Genomic DNA, 18,098 nt, shown 5'->3' on the forward strand with positions numbered 1-18,098 from the left:
GAAGTCAGGATAATAGACTGCAAATGGAGGCAGCAGAGGTGTCTATCACTCCAGGCTCCTGAGCTTAGCCTGTCTTTTCAAAACAGGCCTTCTTCACTTTTTTTACTCATTTTTAGACTCTTGGCGAAAATTAACCTAATCCCTAAATAGCCCTGTCATACCCACTGCTACCTCTAGAGGGAGGAATCTAAAAATAATCTACAACAATGGGGCAGGAAGGGGTCAGGGGAGGGGTACAAAATACGTATGTAATAGAGTAATAAGAAGTCCCTCTAGAATTATGTGCTAAGTTTTTTTTTTAATCAAAGATGTGGTATAATGGAAGAAAATAGGCAAAACAATAGAATTCAAAGGTCAAACTAAAAGCAAAATTATGACATGAATACCATTTTTAAAGTAAAAAATATATGTATTACCCATATGAAATTTGTTCACTCAATTACCAATTTTCAGGGTCTTTCAAACATTTTTTTAACCTCTTAGAGAAATTTTAAACATGTTTCTTCTCAGGAGACCTTGTTTTGCAGCTCTCTTGTCATATAATTATACCTTATGTACATGTTCTAACAGGTGTTATTACTATTTAGATATGGTGGTAGCAACGGATCAGGAGACAATAATCACAGTTCCCAAGAAGAAAAGTCCACATGGGAGCCCTGGCTGGTGTAGCTCAGTGGATTGAGTGCAGACCTGCGAACCACACGATCGCGGTTCGATTCCCAGTCAGGGCACATGCCTGAGTTGCAGGCCAGTTCCCTGCAGGCCAACTCCCAGCAGGGGATGCACAAAAGGCAACCATACATTGATATTTCTCTCCTTCTCTCCTTCCCTTCCCCCTAAAGATAAATAAATAAAATAAAATAAAAAAGTCCACATGGGGAAGGAAGCACCAGAGTTGGTGGGCATTGTTGCCTGGCACCTGGCTGGTAGGGCAGGCGGATAGTGGCCTGGAGTGTGAGAGGACCATAATGGAGGTTGTTGGGTTGTGGGCTACAGATTGGTAGGTTTGCATTTGAAAAGCCTGTTCCTGGGTGACTTAATTACTATCTCCAGAAATTATTAACCATGGCAAGGGTAATCCCTCCAGTGTCAGGAAGTTCCCAGCTGTTAAAACTTCAGAATACACAAAATAAAAGAAACAGTTAATACAGTGTTGACAGTATAAGTGACAGATTAAACAGTTGTCCTTGCCAATGATAGAACCATCGTACTATCAACACAGTTTAAGAATCAGGCAGTTCTGTTATTTGTGGTAAAAAAAAATTATATTGCCAACCTAAATTCAAGTTGTGGAAAATCGAAGTACAGACTAGCACCTAGGTCTTTTCAATTTATTCAAAAAGAAGATTAGAATGAAGAGTTTGTGTTCAGTGTTATTCTCATGTGATTTGAGTTGGGTAATGGTAGACGCAAAATGAGTGTCAGAAAAGTCTTTGCAGCCTTTGTACTTTTAAGTGCTTGTGGGTTTTGCTGTAATTTAAGGTCGTGTAAACAGAAAAACTCAATTTTGAAATGGACAAACTATTCATCAAGAGGACATTCTTTGGACCCTATTTTTCAGTTGGAATAGAAGGTAGGCAGGTCATTCAAAAGCTCTGTATTGCAGAAGCTGTGGTCTCATTCCTCCTCCCTTCCTCATTCCAGCTATATAAAGATTTTTTTGATTGCTTAAAGAAGAATCTCTTAATTTAAATTTTTTTTAAATTGGAAAATTAATAAAGTGTTAAGATGAAGGAGGCTATCTCCTGCAAATGTGTTAAAGGTTGGTTTGTTAAATCCAATTAACTGCCAGTAAGGAACAGCACTTTCTTTAATCTTTGAATAGAAAAGGATATTCCACTTTTTATCTAGATTACTCTGAAACAAAACTGAGAAAACACTGGTGTTGTGAAAGTCATCCTTTAGTCATCCACTCATTTATTTCAACAAATATTCATTTATTGCCTTCTGTGAAGAAGGCACTGCTCTATTTGCTAGGAATTTAATGCTGAGGATGACAATCAGGGTTCCTGTCATGATAGAATTTATAATTGCATCAGAGAGTTTATATTTTATTGGCCAAATTATATATCTGACATCACATATAATGCTGTCAAACACAAGTACTGTAGACCGTGATTTAAAGTGACTCAATCCAGCACAAGAGTTAGAATGGGCTCCAGGAGGAGGGCACTCAAGTGTCAGGCTCAGCCTCTGTGGATTCTCCTGGCTCTGACCTCCCCGTGTCAGCTTAGTTTGTAGATGGGCATCGCTTGTGGTCACAGCCTGGCTACCAGCAGGCAAAGGAGCAACAGGCTGCCTTTCTCTCCTTCCTCTTAATAACAGAAGGAGAAAAATCTATTCTCTAACCATAAAAGTTCTGTCTTATCATCTGATTATGTCAGCTGGCTATAAGTGAATCATAGTCATTTTGTGGTATAATAGTTCTCTAACATTTGGATTGCTGAAACAATTACAGGAAAAAAATGAAGTGTCGTTTTTAATGATTGGTTTAGTTTAATTCAAGAGATGCCCTCCCTGGAGCGAGTAGGCACTCCGTGTTTCCCTGTGTGGGGAAGAGGTGGATCCTACCCTCCAACCCCTCCGCCCCTAAAATCAGTGTCCCCAAAAGAAGTAATAATGGGGCATAAACTCTGGTTGTATAACAAACAGTAGTTAGTTACAAGGAAACATTTTTAAGCTAAGCATGATTTTGAAATATATGAATTAGCTGTCATTCTACCAAGTGGGGAGGGTAAGGGGTAGAAGGATTGAGCAAATGGACAAAGAACTCATGGACATGGACAACAGTGTGGTGATTGCTGGGGGGGAGGGGTGTATAAGGGGACTAAATGGCAATGGGAAAAAGTGCAATGAAATGATTGGTTAACATAATTGCTTTGTAAACTATACTAAAACATCTGTCTCTCTCAAAAAAGTGAAATACATGGATTATATGCCTCTCTATATACAAGGCACAGTATGGGCTGACAAAAGTATACAAATAAATGGAGTCAAGTGTAGTAGAAAGTGTAGATTTTAAAATGATGTGGATTATTGTTTGAAAATGCTAGGGGTACCATCTTGCATTGGGCCACTTTGTGTAAATATAACTGATGAGGTAGACATTTTTGTACCTTGTTAAAAAATATTCTTACACAAGTATTTTCTGCAGATATTAGTATAAATCTGGGGAGTTTCATTTTATTTGTTCAGTAATATCTGCGAATATTGCATTATAAATACAGACTTTAAAGTCAAATAATACTGGTTTGAAATTTTGCTCTACCTACTATTTTAAAATTCTGCCACCTTGATTAATTAAGTAAATTACTTAGCCACAACTGAGATAAATGTTTATAAAACACCTTCTTCTAATATAAACCCAACATATTACTGTTGTATGGATTATATAATATTGGAACCTTTTTACAGCTTGACATACTGTGATAACATTTCTCACAATACCTTATTCTGAAATAATTGGATGTTTTGAGGAATGCTTTTCTCCTCTCACAGGTGAATCACTAATAAGTGATTTTGAAGACAGCACTATGTCAAAATGTACTGTTCTATTTATATTTTATCAGGTTGCCCACAGATACATTAAATTGTATTCTTAATTCACTAATGTTCAGCAAAGCCTGGAACACCATTAGAGAAGTTAGTTCCTAGAAACGGTTCAGTTTGCCTGCCACCATTTGTCACCAGTTTTAAGTGTCTCTGGGCTTTCTGATGCTAATGCTATTTCCCCATTGCTGTTGTTTTTAGCCTTTTGTTGTTCTTGTTCTCTCATTGTCCCTTCCCTTCTTCCTCCTCCTCCTTTAATGAGGAAAGTTAATTCAGTCCTATTAATTACACATCAAAGCCTCAGGTTACCATGACACCCAGGCCCCTGATGTTAATAAATAGCTTTATTTTTTAACCATCAACACGTTTTAACACAACATATTTAAACAAAACATTTTTAAAGCTTTCATTAAAATTAAGCTGCTAACAATTTTTACAATATGTTCCAAGTCCTTCCAGGATCAGGACTCACTAAAAGCTGTCCCACGGTGCCATCACAACAGTGTGCTCAGCTAATTATAAACATCAAATTTGTTCTGAAATTCTCCCTTGCAGAATTCAGTCTTGTTTTCTTTGTGTGAATGAATCATTCTCAATGTCCTTACCAATGCTAATTTTCTAGTGCTTCATGATCTGGGAATCGATATGAATCCTAAAGCTTATTTTCCCTTGACCATTAAGGTAGTTAAGAGAACATGCTCTGAAAATTTTAAGTTTTTCGTGTATTTAATATGCTTCTAGACATCTGCTCAAAGAATGACCACAAGCATCTATCCACATAGAAAATGTGCTATTTTCCTCACTGAGGGGATTTCACAATGGAAGCTGTAGAGGAATAATAAAGATGTGAGAGCGTGCTCTCGATGTTCCATAGGTATATGTCATCATGATTATTAGGAACAGGTGTAGGTGGCTCCATTTATAAATAAAATAAATGAACTCATGATTTGTGGTCACAATTGTTTTAGAGAAGATTTTTACCTATTAGTTGCCTTCAAAGGGATTCCACCAGTAGTTATAGTGATTGTTATTAAAATTTACCTTAATATCTCATCTATTCATTCAGTCACTTGGAAAATATTTGATATTTTTTCCCCAGTGCTAGGCATTAGAAACAAATGATGAGCAAAATGTGTTGTTTTCTATGGCTTGTATTTTATATGAAAGACAGTCAACCTGAAAGTGCAAATATTGCTCTTATTAGTGTAATAATATGATACATGCTCACTGCATAAAATAATATCATTCATAACTATCTACTGGAGAGGATCCCTGTTTAATATTTTTGGTAAACATCTAGTCCCATTTTTCTAGGTACATTTTCTCCTGTATTCAAGACGTTTATGCACATAAAGCACTTGAAACAGTGCTTGATATATAGTAGATGTTCAAGAAAGATTAGTTGTTGTTATTGTCAAATAGTATTTTAAATTATTTTTCTTACTTTTATTTGAATACAAAAATACTCTCTTATGTTATATAAAATGCCATATAAATGTATTTTAAGCTATGAATATCATTGTGTGAATGTAACATCTTTTATTTAACAATTCTTTATTTTTGGATATTAAGTAATCTCCAATTTTTATTTTGTTATAAATAACATCATAATGGTATATTTGTATAATCCAGTTTCCTAATCTAGAATTCTTGTAGCATTTAACAACCAGGCTGATGCCTATCTATATACAAGGCATTATGTCCATGTAGGAATACTTTTTTATATGAAAATCACTTCTTTTAATAGCTTAGTCTTTCAAAATGCAATCTAGTGATAGGAATTCCTCAATAAAAATTTTTTTTAGCAGTGAGAGAGAAAGAGACATGGGCTTGACGTAGAGCTCATGGGATAATGGTGGTAGAGGGTGCAATATTGGGTTGACCAAAAAGTTTGTTACATTTTTTTCTGTAAATGAAAGACACATCTTTCATTTTCACCAATAACTTTATTGATTTGGATATTTTGAGTATGGCAGCTGTCTCCCACTACCGGCTTCTAATGGATAGAGTCCAGGGGGAGCTGCTAAGTATCTTCCAATGCATGTGACAGATCCACAGCAAAGAATATTTGGCCAAAGTGTCAAGTACTGGAAACTTCACAAGCCACTTCTGACACCTTCAATCAATCATAACACCTTCTGCATACACTGCACGAATCTTTTTGTGTGTGTTTGAGTTGTCTTTTTACATTTTCTGAAATAATAAAGCGTAATATGCTTCCATCTTCACTATTAAAATGGCTGCACAAAAATTCCCAATTTGATAAGCTTATTGTATTTTTTTAAATTTTTAAATATATTTTATTGATAATGCTATTACAGTTGCCCCATTTTTTGCTCCCCTTTATTCCCCTCAGCCCTGTACCCTCCTCCCTCCAGCATTCCCCGACCTAGGTTCATGTCCATGGGTCATACATATAAGTTCTTTGGCTTCTCTATTTCCCATATTATTCTTAACCTTCCCCTGTCTAATTTGTACCTACCATTTATGCTTCTTATTCCCTGTACCTTTTCCCCCATTCTTCCTCCACCCCTTCCCTGCTGATAACCCTCCATGTGATCTCCATTTCTGTGATTCTCTTCCTTTTCTAGTTGTTTTTCCTTTTGCATTTTTTAGGTTTAGTTGTTGGTAGTTCTGAGTTTGTTGCCATTTTACTGTTCATATATTTCATCATCTTTTTCTTAGATAAGTCCTTTAACATTTCATACAATAAGGGCTTATGATGATTAACTCCTTTAACTGGACCTTAACTGGGAAGCACTTTATCTGCCCTTTCATTCTAAATGATAGCTTTGCTGGATAGAGTAATGTTGGATGTAGGTTCTTGCCTTTCATGGCTTGGAATACTTCTTTCTGTCCCTTCTTGCCTGCAAGGTTTCTTTTGAGAAATCAGCTTATAGTCTTATGGGAACTCCTTTGTAGGTAACTGTCTCCTTTCCTCTTGCTGCTTTTAACATTCTCTCCTTATCTTTAATTTTGGGTAATGTAGTTACACAATGCACCTTGGTATGTGCTTCTTTGGGTCTAGTTTCTTTGGGACTCTCTGAGCTTCCTGGAAGTCTATTTCCTTTGCCAGATTAGGGAAGTTATTTATTATTTTTAAAATAAGTTTTTAATTTATTGCTCTTCCTCTTCTCCTTCTGGGGCCCCTATGATTCAGATGTCAGAATGTCTAAAGTTGCCCCAAAGCTTCTTCAGCCTCTCATCATTTTTTCAAAATCTTATTTCTTCATCCTGTTTTGGTTAAATGTTTATTTCTTCCTTTTGCTCCAAACTATTGATTTGAGTCTCAGTTTCCTTCCCTTCACTGTTGGTTCCCTGCATATATTTTTTTATTTCACTTTACTCAATTTTGTGACCATACTCAACCATTTCTGTGAGCATTCTAATTACCAGTGTTTTGAACTCTGCATCTGATAGGTTGGCTATCCCTCCATTGCTTAGTTCTATTTTTTGAACTTCGATCTGTTCTTTCATTTGAGCCATATTTTTTTGTCTTCGCACACCTATTACGTTGTAAATTGTGGAGCTTTAGCTACTCATGAGGGTGGGGAAATCCCTGTCAGTTTATTGGTCTCTATGTGAGGGAAAGGTCCAAGAGGGAACAATGTTGCTTGCTTGGCTGTCCACCAGGTTTCAGTCACTTCCCCTGCTACCCACAAGCAAATTGGGCCCTTGGGGTGCTGATTCCCCAGTGATGGTCTTGTGTACCTTCTAGGACCCTGTGAGCCTCTCCAACAAACTCTCCTGGGAAGCTGGGAGTTTCTCCTTCTACCACTACAACCCCCACCGTTTTTTACAGCCAGAAGTCTTGAGGCCTTATTTCCCAGCACTGGAACCATAGGATGTGTGGTCTGTCTCACTCCCTACCTAGTTAGTTGTTCCACTTGGTTTATCTACACACAGATGTCAGACTGACTACTCTGCCTACTGCTGTCTTGCCCAGGATGCTAGTCTACCAGCTGCCGCCTCACCTGCCAAGTCCTGGAGCTGCTGCCTTGCTGCATGTCCTCTCTGCGTCGCTGGCTGCCCATCTCTGCCCCTCCCATGGGTCTGAATGAATGTTTCTTGTTTAGCTTCTTGGTTGACAGACTTCCATACAGTTTGGTTATTTTTTTTTAAATTTGTCGTTGTTGTCCTTCTATTGGTTGTGTGAGGAGGCAAAGTGTGTCTACCTACACCTCCATCTTGGCCAGAAGTCTGATAAGTTTTTTTTTAAAATGCACTTTGATATGACAGTTGTTGTAATATGATCTAACAATATTATTTCAAATGCAGTTAAATATAATTAAACTCTACTAGAGCCATTGTATGGGTAAAACATACCAGACTTCTTGGCCAATCCAATATAAAGGAACATATTTCTGTGAGTTTGACAGTGAAGAAGTTGACCTGGTTCACTTATCTGAAGAAATGATCGAGCTAATGGATGTATAAGGATTAGTTTAAGAGGGAAAGAATCTTCTAGGAAGGAGAAATCATTTATGTAAAGGACCTCAGATATAAGATAAAATGAGACGGGAGACAACTGTGGGGCTAGAAGAGAGAGCTTGAACCTGAGGAGCCTGGTAGAGAGAAAGCTACAGAGTTAGGTGGAAGACAGACCATGCATAGCATTCAGATTCATGTTAAAACATTTCATGTCATTTGTAAGGAGAGGTGATATAACCAGATTCATGTTTTGAAGGGGTCACTTTGGCTCTTTTTCTAAATTATAGATATTTATATAAATCTAAATGCTATCTTTTTCATATATTTTTACACATTTCATTTTCTTTTCCATTGTTTCACCTTTTCTCAGACATACAAATGTATCTATTTTCTTTTGAGATATTTTTAAAACACAAATTAAACCAATTTGCTATTTGGCCAAAACTTCTAGTTTGAAAATGAAAAGGTCATGTATTTCAGTCGAGATGATGAAGCTTGACTTGGTCACAAAGAACCACAAGTACTTTTCTAGGGACAAAACTGGCTCTACATGATGTTGCTTTGACATTTGATTAACTGCCATTTTTCCTCTTTTGGCTGTTACTGATATTTGAAACATTTTACAGATTTGCTCTTCATAATACAGTCCTGTCCATCAGCTAGTTTCAGTGATGAGATTTGTGCAAGTCCTGCTGAAATCAGTGGCAGCTCTGGGAACCGTTCCAAGAGCAGACTTGGCTCAGAGTCTTCACTGGTCTGTAGTCGTGGCTTTATTTACTTGTTCAGTTTAGTAGATATAAACTATTCTTAGAATTTATTAACTGACAATATCGGTATGCCTAAATTTAATGAAAGATGATTTTGCTATGATTATATGTTCTCCATATACAGGATGATAAATTCTTATCCTCCTTCTCCCCTTTGTAAGTATTTACCCATATGAATGTTTCCATATATATAAAATGACATATTTCAGAAAATGGATCTAGAAATATAAAATTCTCTATTTGAGATTTTTTCTGTTTGCTGAGGTCCTACCATGTATCAAAATCTTTATCAACAATACTTTCCTTTGTTGAAGGTGACTGAAGGCACCATTCTTTCCTAACTGGTGAATTTCTGTCTTTTCTTAATAACCACACAGAGTAACACATATTTACTTGTAGTATTGTATCTCCTATGAGACTTCTATTTTCTTCTTGATTTAGGAGAATATTTTTCTCCATATTTTTCTTCTCAGACTTCAGCACACATTAAGCCTTAGATTAGTGCTTATTGAATGCATGGAGAGAGGTTGGAATATCACTAAGAAAAAAGTGTATATGAGCATTGCAGAAATTAGTGTGTGTCAATATTTAAAAAAGAAAAAATTCACATGTAGATATTATTTAGTAGATAGTAGATAGATGTTAAATACAGCAATAGGAAGATTGGTGCTTGAAAAATGCAAAATCTTTCTACATGTGTCTTAGTAGAGAAAAGAACATACAATAAAGAAATACAAGTTTTTCACCTTGTTGTCATTCTAATTCAAAAGTATTAAAAAATAAGGATTCTTCAATAGGCTATAGAAATTGCATTTCTAATATTTTATCCTGATTCTTGATATTGCAGGGACTTTAAAAATCTTGTTATTTACTTAGAAATGCCACCAAATAAATGGAAAAGTTTTTATGTTTTGTCCCAGAAGGAATGCTAGTGACGTATCTGGGGAAACATTCAGGAAAGTGTAAGGACTCTGTCACTGTGGCTAGGATGATCTAACCCAGCTTCTTAGACTTCTATGGCAGTAAAGCAAAGGAGGACATACAGGGTGGGTCAAAACTATGTTCACAGTTGTTTGCATGGAAAATAATATAATAAGTAATAACACAAGAATAAGCTGTGTTTAAACACTCACAACTGTAAACTTATCTTTGTCCCACCCTACGTATTTGGTGCCATGATCTCATTAACATTCACATAAAAACAAAAGTTTCAAGGGATGACAGTGTTCTCTGTTACATGTTATATTTTTAAATTATATTTTATAACAAACACTGGCTATAATTCATAAAGCTGATTTCATTGCTAAGTAACACATTGTGCTTTTGGTTAGAAAGACAGTGATCTAAGAGGAACCATGTAGAAATGACACTTGGTCTGTTTTGTCCTGGTTAGTTTTTCCTAATATGTAATGGCCATTTCAAAAAAATAACCCTTTGCATTGCCTTAAACAACAATTCATGGTCACTTGTGTTTTTCTTTGATCTTAGTGCAGATCACTGCAGTTATAGAAGATTCTTTTGAGTTTCTTTGGATGATTTCTAAAATACAACTTTGTATAAGTTTATTTATATTTGTGCCATATCTTAGAGAAAATTAATAAATAACCACTCGCACTTAAAAATTTACTTTCAAACAATTAAATATGATACACTGTCTAGGGGAAAAATAGCAGTAGAGGACATCATTGGGATAAGTGGCAAATTTCTGGTACTGAATATGAATTATGTAACAGTATGTATTCAAATTAGATTTCCTGATTATAATTATATAGTGGCTATGTAAGAGAATGCCTGTGTTCTTAGAAGATACACATAGACATATGTCAGGATAAACATGCATTGTGTCTGTATTTCCTTTCAAATGGCTCAGAAAAAATACATGTGAGGATGTGTGCATGTAGAGAATCATGAAACTATAAACAAATAAGACAAAAAGTTAACCTTTCTCAAATCCGATGAAGGGTATCCACAAATTACTTGTTGCATTGGCACCTTGAAATGCTGCCTTTCAAGCTCAGGGCACATGGTCAACTATCACCACTTCTACTTAACATTGTGCTGGAAAAGGTCTTAGTCTGGACACGTAGGTAAGAAAAAAATGAAGAAGGAAACATACTGTCATCAGCATGACAATTATCTATATAACAAATACAAAAAAGTAACAGCACTATTATGAAGGTGGATACAGAGAGTGAGCAACTCTGTAGACTATTGTTCTTGGCTTATGATACACTTCCAGAGGAGTGCCCTTATGTTTCACTTCCTTTGTCTGGGCTGATGAAAGTATTAGCCGAAGCCAGAGCAGCCTTCTTAGACCGCATGATAGAGGCGGTGTGTAGAGAATGGGAGAGAAGCTGGATTGCAAGGGCATGGGCTCCCGATTCCCTCAAACCAACACTTGTAATCACTCTTATGGGAAAGAGATCTCTATCTTATTAAATCAGAACTATTGTGTACTTTGCTACCAAATCAAAACCAGATTTAGAATTAATATTGCTAGGACAAATTAAGAGAAGAAAAATTAGAAAATACATTATTAGAGAAGAATCTGGAAAATATCCATGAAAATTTTGGCAGAAAAGTGATCTCTGGAAACTCTGTGATGGCTTTAGGACTGGAGACTCCCTAAAATAAATATTTTCTAGGTTTCCCTTATCTCCACATCCTTGCCAACACTTGTTATTTGTTAATATATTGATGATTGCCATTCTGACAGGTGTGAGGGGGTATCTCCTTGTGGCTTTGATTTCCATTTCTCCGATGACTAGTGATGTTGAACAACTTTTCGTATGTCTATTGGTCATCCATGTGCCTTCTTTGGAGAAGTGTCTACTCAGCATTTCATCCTACTTGGGAATGCAGGTTGATGCCATGAATATGGACAACAGCATGGAGATTCCTCAAAAACTTAAAAATGTAATTTCCTTATGACCTAGTGTTACAACTTCTGGGAATACATCAAAAGAAATCTGAAACATTAATTTTTAAGAACACATGCATCTCGCCCTGGCTGGTGTAGCTCAGTGGATTGAGCATGGGCCTGCAAACCACATGATCGCGGTTCGATTCCCAGTCAGGGCACATGCCTGGGTTGCAGGCCAGTTCCCAGTGGAGGACACATGAGAAGCAACCACACATTGATGTTTCTCTCCCTTTCCCCTTCCCTTCCCCTCTGTCTGAAAATAAATAAATAAAATATTTTAAAAAAAGAACATATGCATCTCTATGGTCACTGCAACATTATTTATAATAGCCAAGATATAGAAGCAAGCCAAGTGCCCTTTAATAGAAATCTAGATTTCAAAAGCTGCAGTGTATATATACAATGGAATATTACTCGCCCATAAAAAAGAATGAAATTTTACCTGTTACAATAGCATAGATGGACCTAGAGGGTATTATGTTAAGGAAAATAAGACAGACATAGAAAAACAAGTACGATATGGTTTTATTTATATGTGGTATCTAAACAAACCAAAAGAAACCAACTCACAGATACACAGAACAGACTGATAGCTGAGAGAGGGAAGGAAGTTGAGGGGCTGGGTGAGAACAGTGAAGGCATTAAGAAATGTAAATTGATAATTATAGAACAGTCACAGAGATGTACATTACAGCATATGGAATATAGTCAATAACATTGTGATAACTATGTATGGGGTCAGGTAGGTACTTGACATATTGGAGAACTACCCTGTAAAGTATAAGATTCCCTAACTATTATAGTGTACATTTGAGACTAAGCAAGAATAATATTGAGTATAAATTATAATTGAAAAAAATGAAGTGAAAGAAAATTAGGGACAAAATGTGAACTTTAAAGTAGTATTTTTTCTATTACTGGTTACTCAAAGTATACCTAAGTATATCATGAGAATACGTACTCTGTTACTTACTGAGGGATTCTAAATATCCAAATCCTTAGATGCTGTGAATGATTTCTACCCTCAAGGGGATAGAGAAATAAGATCGTACATCAGAGCCAAAGAAGAAGGCTTCCCCTTTTGTACTCAAAAGACACAGGGACTCAGTTGGTAGCCGAGGGGCCTCCTCAGGATTGTCGAAGCATTTGCTCTCAGCCTATAATGATTTGATATTGATCGTGTGTTATATGTAAAAATACACTCATGTTTGTGTATATTCAATTCATTCAAAACTTATATGATTATCCCTGGCTGGTGTGGCTCACTGGGTTGGAGTGTCATCCTGTAGGGTCGTGGTTTCAGTCCCTGGTTAGGGGGCAAATGAAAAGTCAACCAATTAATGTTTCTCTTTCACATCATTGTTTCTTTCTTTATCTCTTTCTGTTTCTCTCTTCTCTTCCTTCCTCTCTCCCTGAAAGCAATTTTTAAAAAAATGTACTCAGGTGAGGATAAAAAAAGTTATATGGTTAATTTTATCTAAGTAACAGTGGAAAATGCAATTTATCAAGGCAGAGGAGGAAATATATTATTTATGTTTTGTTTTTTCCCCCTGCTTTTTCAGGCTTTCTCCTTTGTTGTTTTTTATTACTGGTCCACTGTGTATCACCGGCTGCATCACAATCAAGACAGTAGCTTAGAATGTTCATGTATGTGTGATACAACATCATCTTTGCATTGAGCCAAATAGAATACACTGACCTGGCTGGTGTGGCTCAGTGGGTTGAGCGCAGAAAGCCTGTGAAACAAAGGGCACATGCCTGGATTGCAGGCCAGGTCCCCAGTAGGGGACTCATGAGAGGCAATCACATATTGATGTTTCTCTCCCTCTTTCTCTCTCTTCCCCTCTCTCCAAAAATAAATAAACAAAATCTTAAAAAAAAGAATACACTGGGAAAACCTTTGTACTTACACTCAGTTTCAAATTTTCAAATCATCACATTCTGTTTTTGACTCAGAGCAGATCAATTAATCTGCTTAGACTTTAACCCTTGATTAATAAAATGAAGAGGATATCTGTGATACCTATTTTAAAGGCAAAGCAATGGAAAATATTCTGAAATTTTAAAATATTGATCTGAATCTTGACTTTGCTACTATCTAATTGCATATATTTTGGGCATATCAGCAACATTTTCTAAGTCTCATCATTCTCATTTGGCAAAATGATAATAAATACACACATGTGGTAGAAGTTTTACTAACATGAAATGAGTTACTGACATAAAAAAGAATGAAACCGCCCTGGCTGGCATAGCTCAGTGGATTGAGCATGGGCCTGCGAACCACACGATCGAGGTTTGATTCCCAGTCAGGGAACATGCCTGGGTTGTAGTCCAGTTCCCTGCAGGCCAACTCCCAGCAGGGGATGCACAAAAGGCAACCATACATTGATGTTTCTCTCCCTCTCTCCTTCCCCTCTAAAGATAAATAAATAAATAAAATCTTTTAAAAAAAGAGAATGAAACCTAAGCCCTGGCTGGTGTAGCTCAGTGGATTGAGCTCGGGCCTGCGAACCAGACGATTGAGGTTTGATTCCCAGTCAGGGCACATACCTGGGTTGCAGGCCAGTTCCCAGCAGGGGATGCACAAGAAGCAACCATACATTGTTGTTTCTCTTCCTCTCTCCTTCCCTTCCCCTCTAAAGATAGATTAAAAAAAAAAAAAAGAATGAAACCTTACTTTTTGTAACAACATGGCTGGCCTTAGAGAGTATTAGGCTAAGTGAATTAAGTCTAACAGGAAAAGACAAGTAACACATGACTTCACTTACATGTGGAGTGTAAATAACAAAATAATGGAACAAATGAAACAAACAGACTGATACAGAAAAAAAGAATGATGGTGCCCAAATGAGGAAGAGGGTGGTGGGCATGGATGAAAATGTTGAAGAGATTGAGATGTACAAATTGGTGGTTACACAATACTCTTGGGGATGTAAAGTTCAGCATAGAAAATGTAGACAATAATACTGTGGTAACTATGTACAGTGGCAGGAAGGGTACTTGATCTATTGGGGGAACGCTTTATAAATTATATAAATGTCTAACCACTATGCTGTACACCTTAAACTAATATAATATTGAATGTCAACTGTAATTGAAAAATAAAAATTCTAAAGAGAAAGTTTAAATAAATGAATGAAAGTGAAAGTGTATATAGCACAAGACCTCACACCATTGAACCCTTAAAAATGATTTAATTTATCCGCATTTAGAATAGTATCAAACATCAAAATAGATAATAATTTGAAAGTATTTATAATATAAAAGTAATATACATTTACTATAGAATGGCATATTCTTAAATAACTACATTTCTTAGAACTATTACCTCTCCATAGATTATTTAGAGCATGTGTATTTTTAGTCTGTAGTTGTTAATAGTATCAAGAGTTGGCTATGCTTTGGACAAATAGTATCTTATATAAATGATTCCTTTTCAAAAATGTGATTTTTTTAACATAACAAATATCACAATGAATTTGACCTGAAATTTTTCTTTTAGTGCACAATTATTCATATGATATTATAAAGCTTGTTTGCACACCGAATGGGAGATATTGAATGTGTTTTAATATTTATATTAAAGAATTTTCAGATGGCTTTAAAACCTTTTCAAGTCAAATGAAAAAATAAGATCAGTTTAGGAATCATTGCTTTTATTATCTGAGTGAGTTGATGCTCCACACCTATGGTAAAATATGCAATGTCATGTTTTCTCAAAGGGAGATTTAAGAATAAAAGCATGTGAGCAAAAGGCAAGGATTGTTTCTTTTTAGATTATTGGAAAGTTTAACTATTTTATATAAAATATATTTAAGACATTACCTCTTTAAAGGATTTCTTTAGTGATTATTCTAAACAGTGAAAATTATTTTATAATGTAAAGGTTTTCCAATTTCCAGTGGACTATTTTAAAATTAGATTTTCAAATGTAAAACCTTTTATTTATTTCTGAATTAGAAGATGGAAATACTCTCAGAACAATTTTCAAATATTAACTGTTTATAGTTCTTCCTTGATGTTCTATCAAATATCAGTTATTTTTTAAAAAAATAAATAACACAGTATAACATGTGGGATTATATGAGAAAAACGCAAACATAAACATTCTTTCTAAACACCTAAAATATAATTAGGAAGTCTATAGTTATGTGAACCAGAATAAAGAAGAGGTCAGTTACATTTTAAGACATAAGGAAAAACAGGAGTTCAGAAGAGAGACAGACCTATATTTTATGGTGGAAGCTTATTTAATTTGGGTCTTGAAGAATGGAGCAAAGTGTTCTGATAAGTGTTATGAGGTGAGACAGTAACTTATATTGACAAAATAATATAAAATATTATATATATATGTAATTTGGTAAAAAAAAAAAAACCTTTGACTTAACCAAAGATTTATATTAAGGAATAAAGAAAGACAATGCAAAAGTCCTAAACAAAATACTAGCAAAATGAATATAACAATACTGTAAAAATAATACATCACAATTAAGTGGCTTTCATTCCAGGGTGAATAGGATGGTTCAACGTATGAAAATCAATCAGTATAATACACCACATTACGAAAATAAAGGATAAAAATTATATGATATTATGAATAGATGCAGAAAAAAACATTTGCTAAGATGCAACCTCCGTTTATATTAAAGCAGTCAATAAAATGGGTATAGAGGGAACATAACCCAATATAATAAAGACCATATATGACAAATCCTCAGCTAATGTCATACTCAATGGTTAAAAAAAACCTGAAAATTAATTCTCTAAGATCAGGGACAAGACAAGGATGCCCATTCTTACCACTCTCATTCAACGTAGTCCTAGAAGTCCTAGCCAGAACAATCAAGCAAGGGAAAGAAGTAAAAGGCACCCACACTGGAAATGAAGAAGTTAAAGTGTCTTTTTTTGGGAGATGACATGATTATTCATATAGAAAACCCCAAAGATTCCCCCCCAAATTATTGTAAACAATGAATAAATATAGCAATATTGCAGGATACAAAAATCAATGTAGAAAAATTCATTGCATTCCTATATACTAACAGTGAAATTTCAGAAAAAGAAATGAAAATAATTCCTTTGCAATTGCAACTAAAAGAATAAAATGCGTAGGGATAAACTTAAAGATGTGAAGGACATACATACTGAAAACTACAAAGCATTATTAAAGGAGATTGGAAACAACACAATGAAATACAAAGATATTCTGTATTCATGGATTGGATGAATCAACATAGTGAAAATGGCCATGCCCTGGTTGGTGTAGCCTGAGCGCGGATTGAGCGCTCAAGTGGATTGAGCGCGGGCCTGAGAAGCAGAGGATTGTAGTTTGATTCCCAGTCAGGGCACATGCCTGGGTTGCAGGTCAGTTCCCAGCAGGGGCCAGTTCCCAGCAGGGGACGCATGAGAAGCAACCATACATTGATATTTCTCTCCCTTTCTCCTTCCTTTCCCTTCTAAAGATAAATAAATAAACTATTGAAAAAAAAAGAAAATGGCCACATTACCCCAACTAATATACAGACTTAATGCAATATCCATCAAAATTGCAATGACATTTTTTAAAGAAAGAGAATAAAAAACCATCAGATTCGTACAGCATCTCAAAAAGACTCTTGAGGGGGAAAAAAAAACAGGAGTTATCATACTCCCTGATATCAAATTATACCATGAAGTGAAAATAGTTAAAATAGCATGGTATTAGAAGAAAAACAAACACAGAGAACAATGGAACTGAATTGAGAGTCAAGAAATAAAGCCACATGTATATAGCTAAATGACTTTTTTAAAAGGAGCCAAAAACATACAATGGAGCAAAGAAGTCCTCTCCAATAAATGGGGCTAGGAAAATTGGAAAGCCATATACAAAAGAATGAGCCCTGGCTGGTGTAGCTCAGTGGATTGAGCGCAGGCCTGCGAACCATACAATCACAGTTTGATTCCCAGTCAGGGCACATGCCTGGGTTGCAGGCCAGTTCCCAGGGTGGGACTCACAAGAGGCAACCACACATTGATATTTCTCTCCTTCTCTCCTTTCCTCTAAAAATAAATAAATTTAAAAAAAAATTTAAAAAGGATGACAAAAGTAAATGATATAATTAAAAAAAGAAAGAAAAAGAAAAAGAAAGCCCTGGCTGGTGTAGCTCAGTGGATTGAGCATGGGCCTGCAAACCAGAGGATGGTAGTTCGATTCCCAGTCAGGGCATATGCCTGGGTTGCAGGCCAGTTCCCTGCAGGCCAACTCGCAGCAGGGGACACATGAAAGGCAACCATGCATTGATGTTTCTCTCCCTCTCTCCTTCCCCTCTAAAGATAAATAAATAAATAAATAAAACCTTTAAAAAAAGAATGAAACTAGACTGCTATTCATCCTTTTGTAAAAAAATTAACTCAAATAGATCAAAGAATTAAATGTAAGACCTGGA

The sequence above is a fragment of the Sturnira hondurensis genome, unplaced genomic scaffold (assembly GCF_014824575.4).
Source record: "Sturnira hondurensis isolate 20B ecotype Veracruz unplaced genomic scaffold, ASM1482457v3 Scaffold0024805, whole genome shotgun sequence".
Lineage (NCBI taxonomy): Eukaryota > Metazoa > Chordata > Mammalia > Chiroptera > Phyllostomidae > Sturnira > Sturnira hondurensis.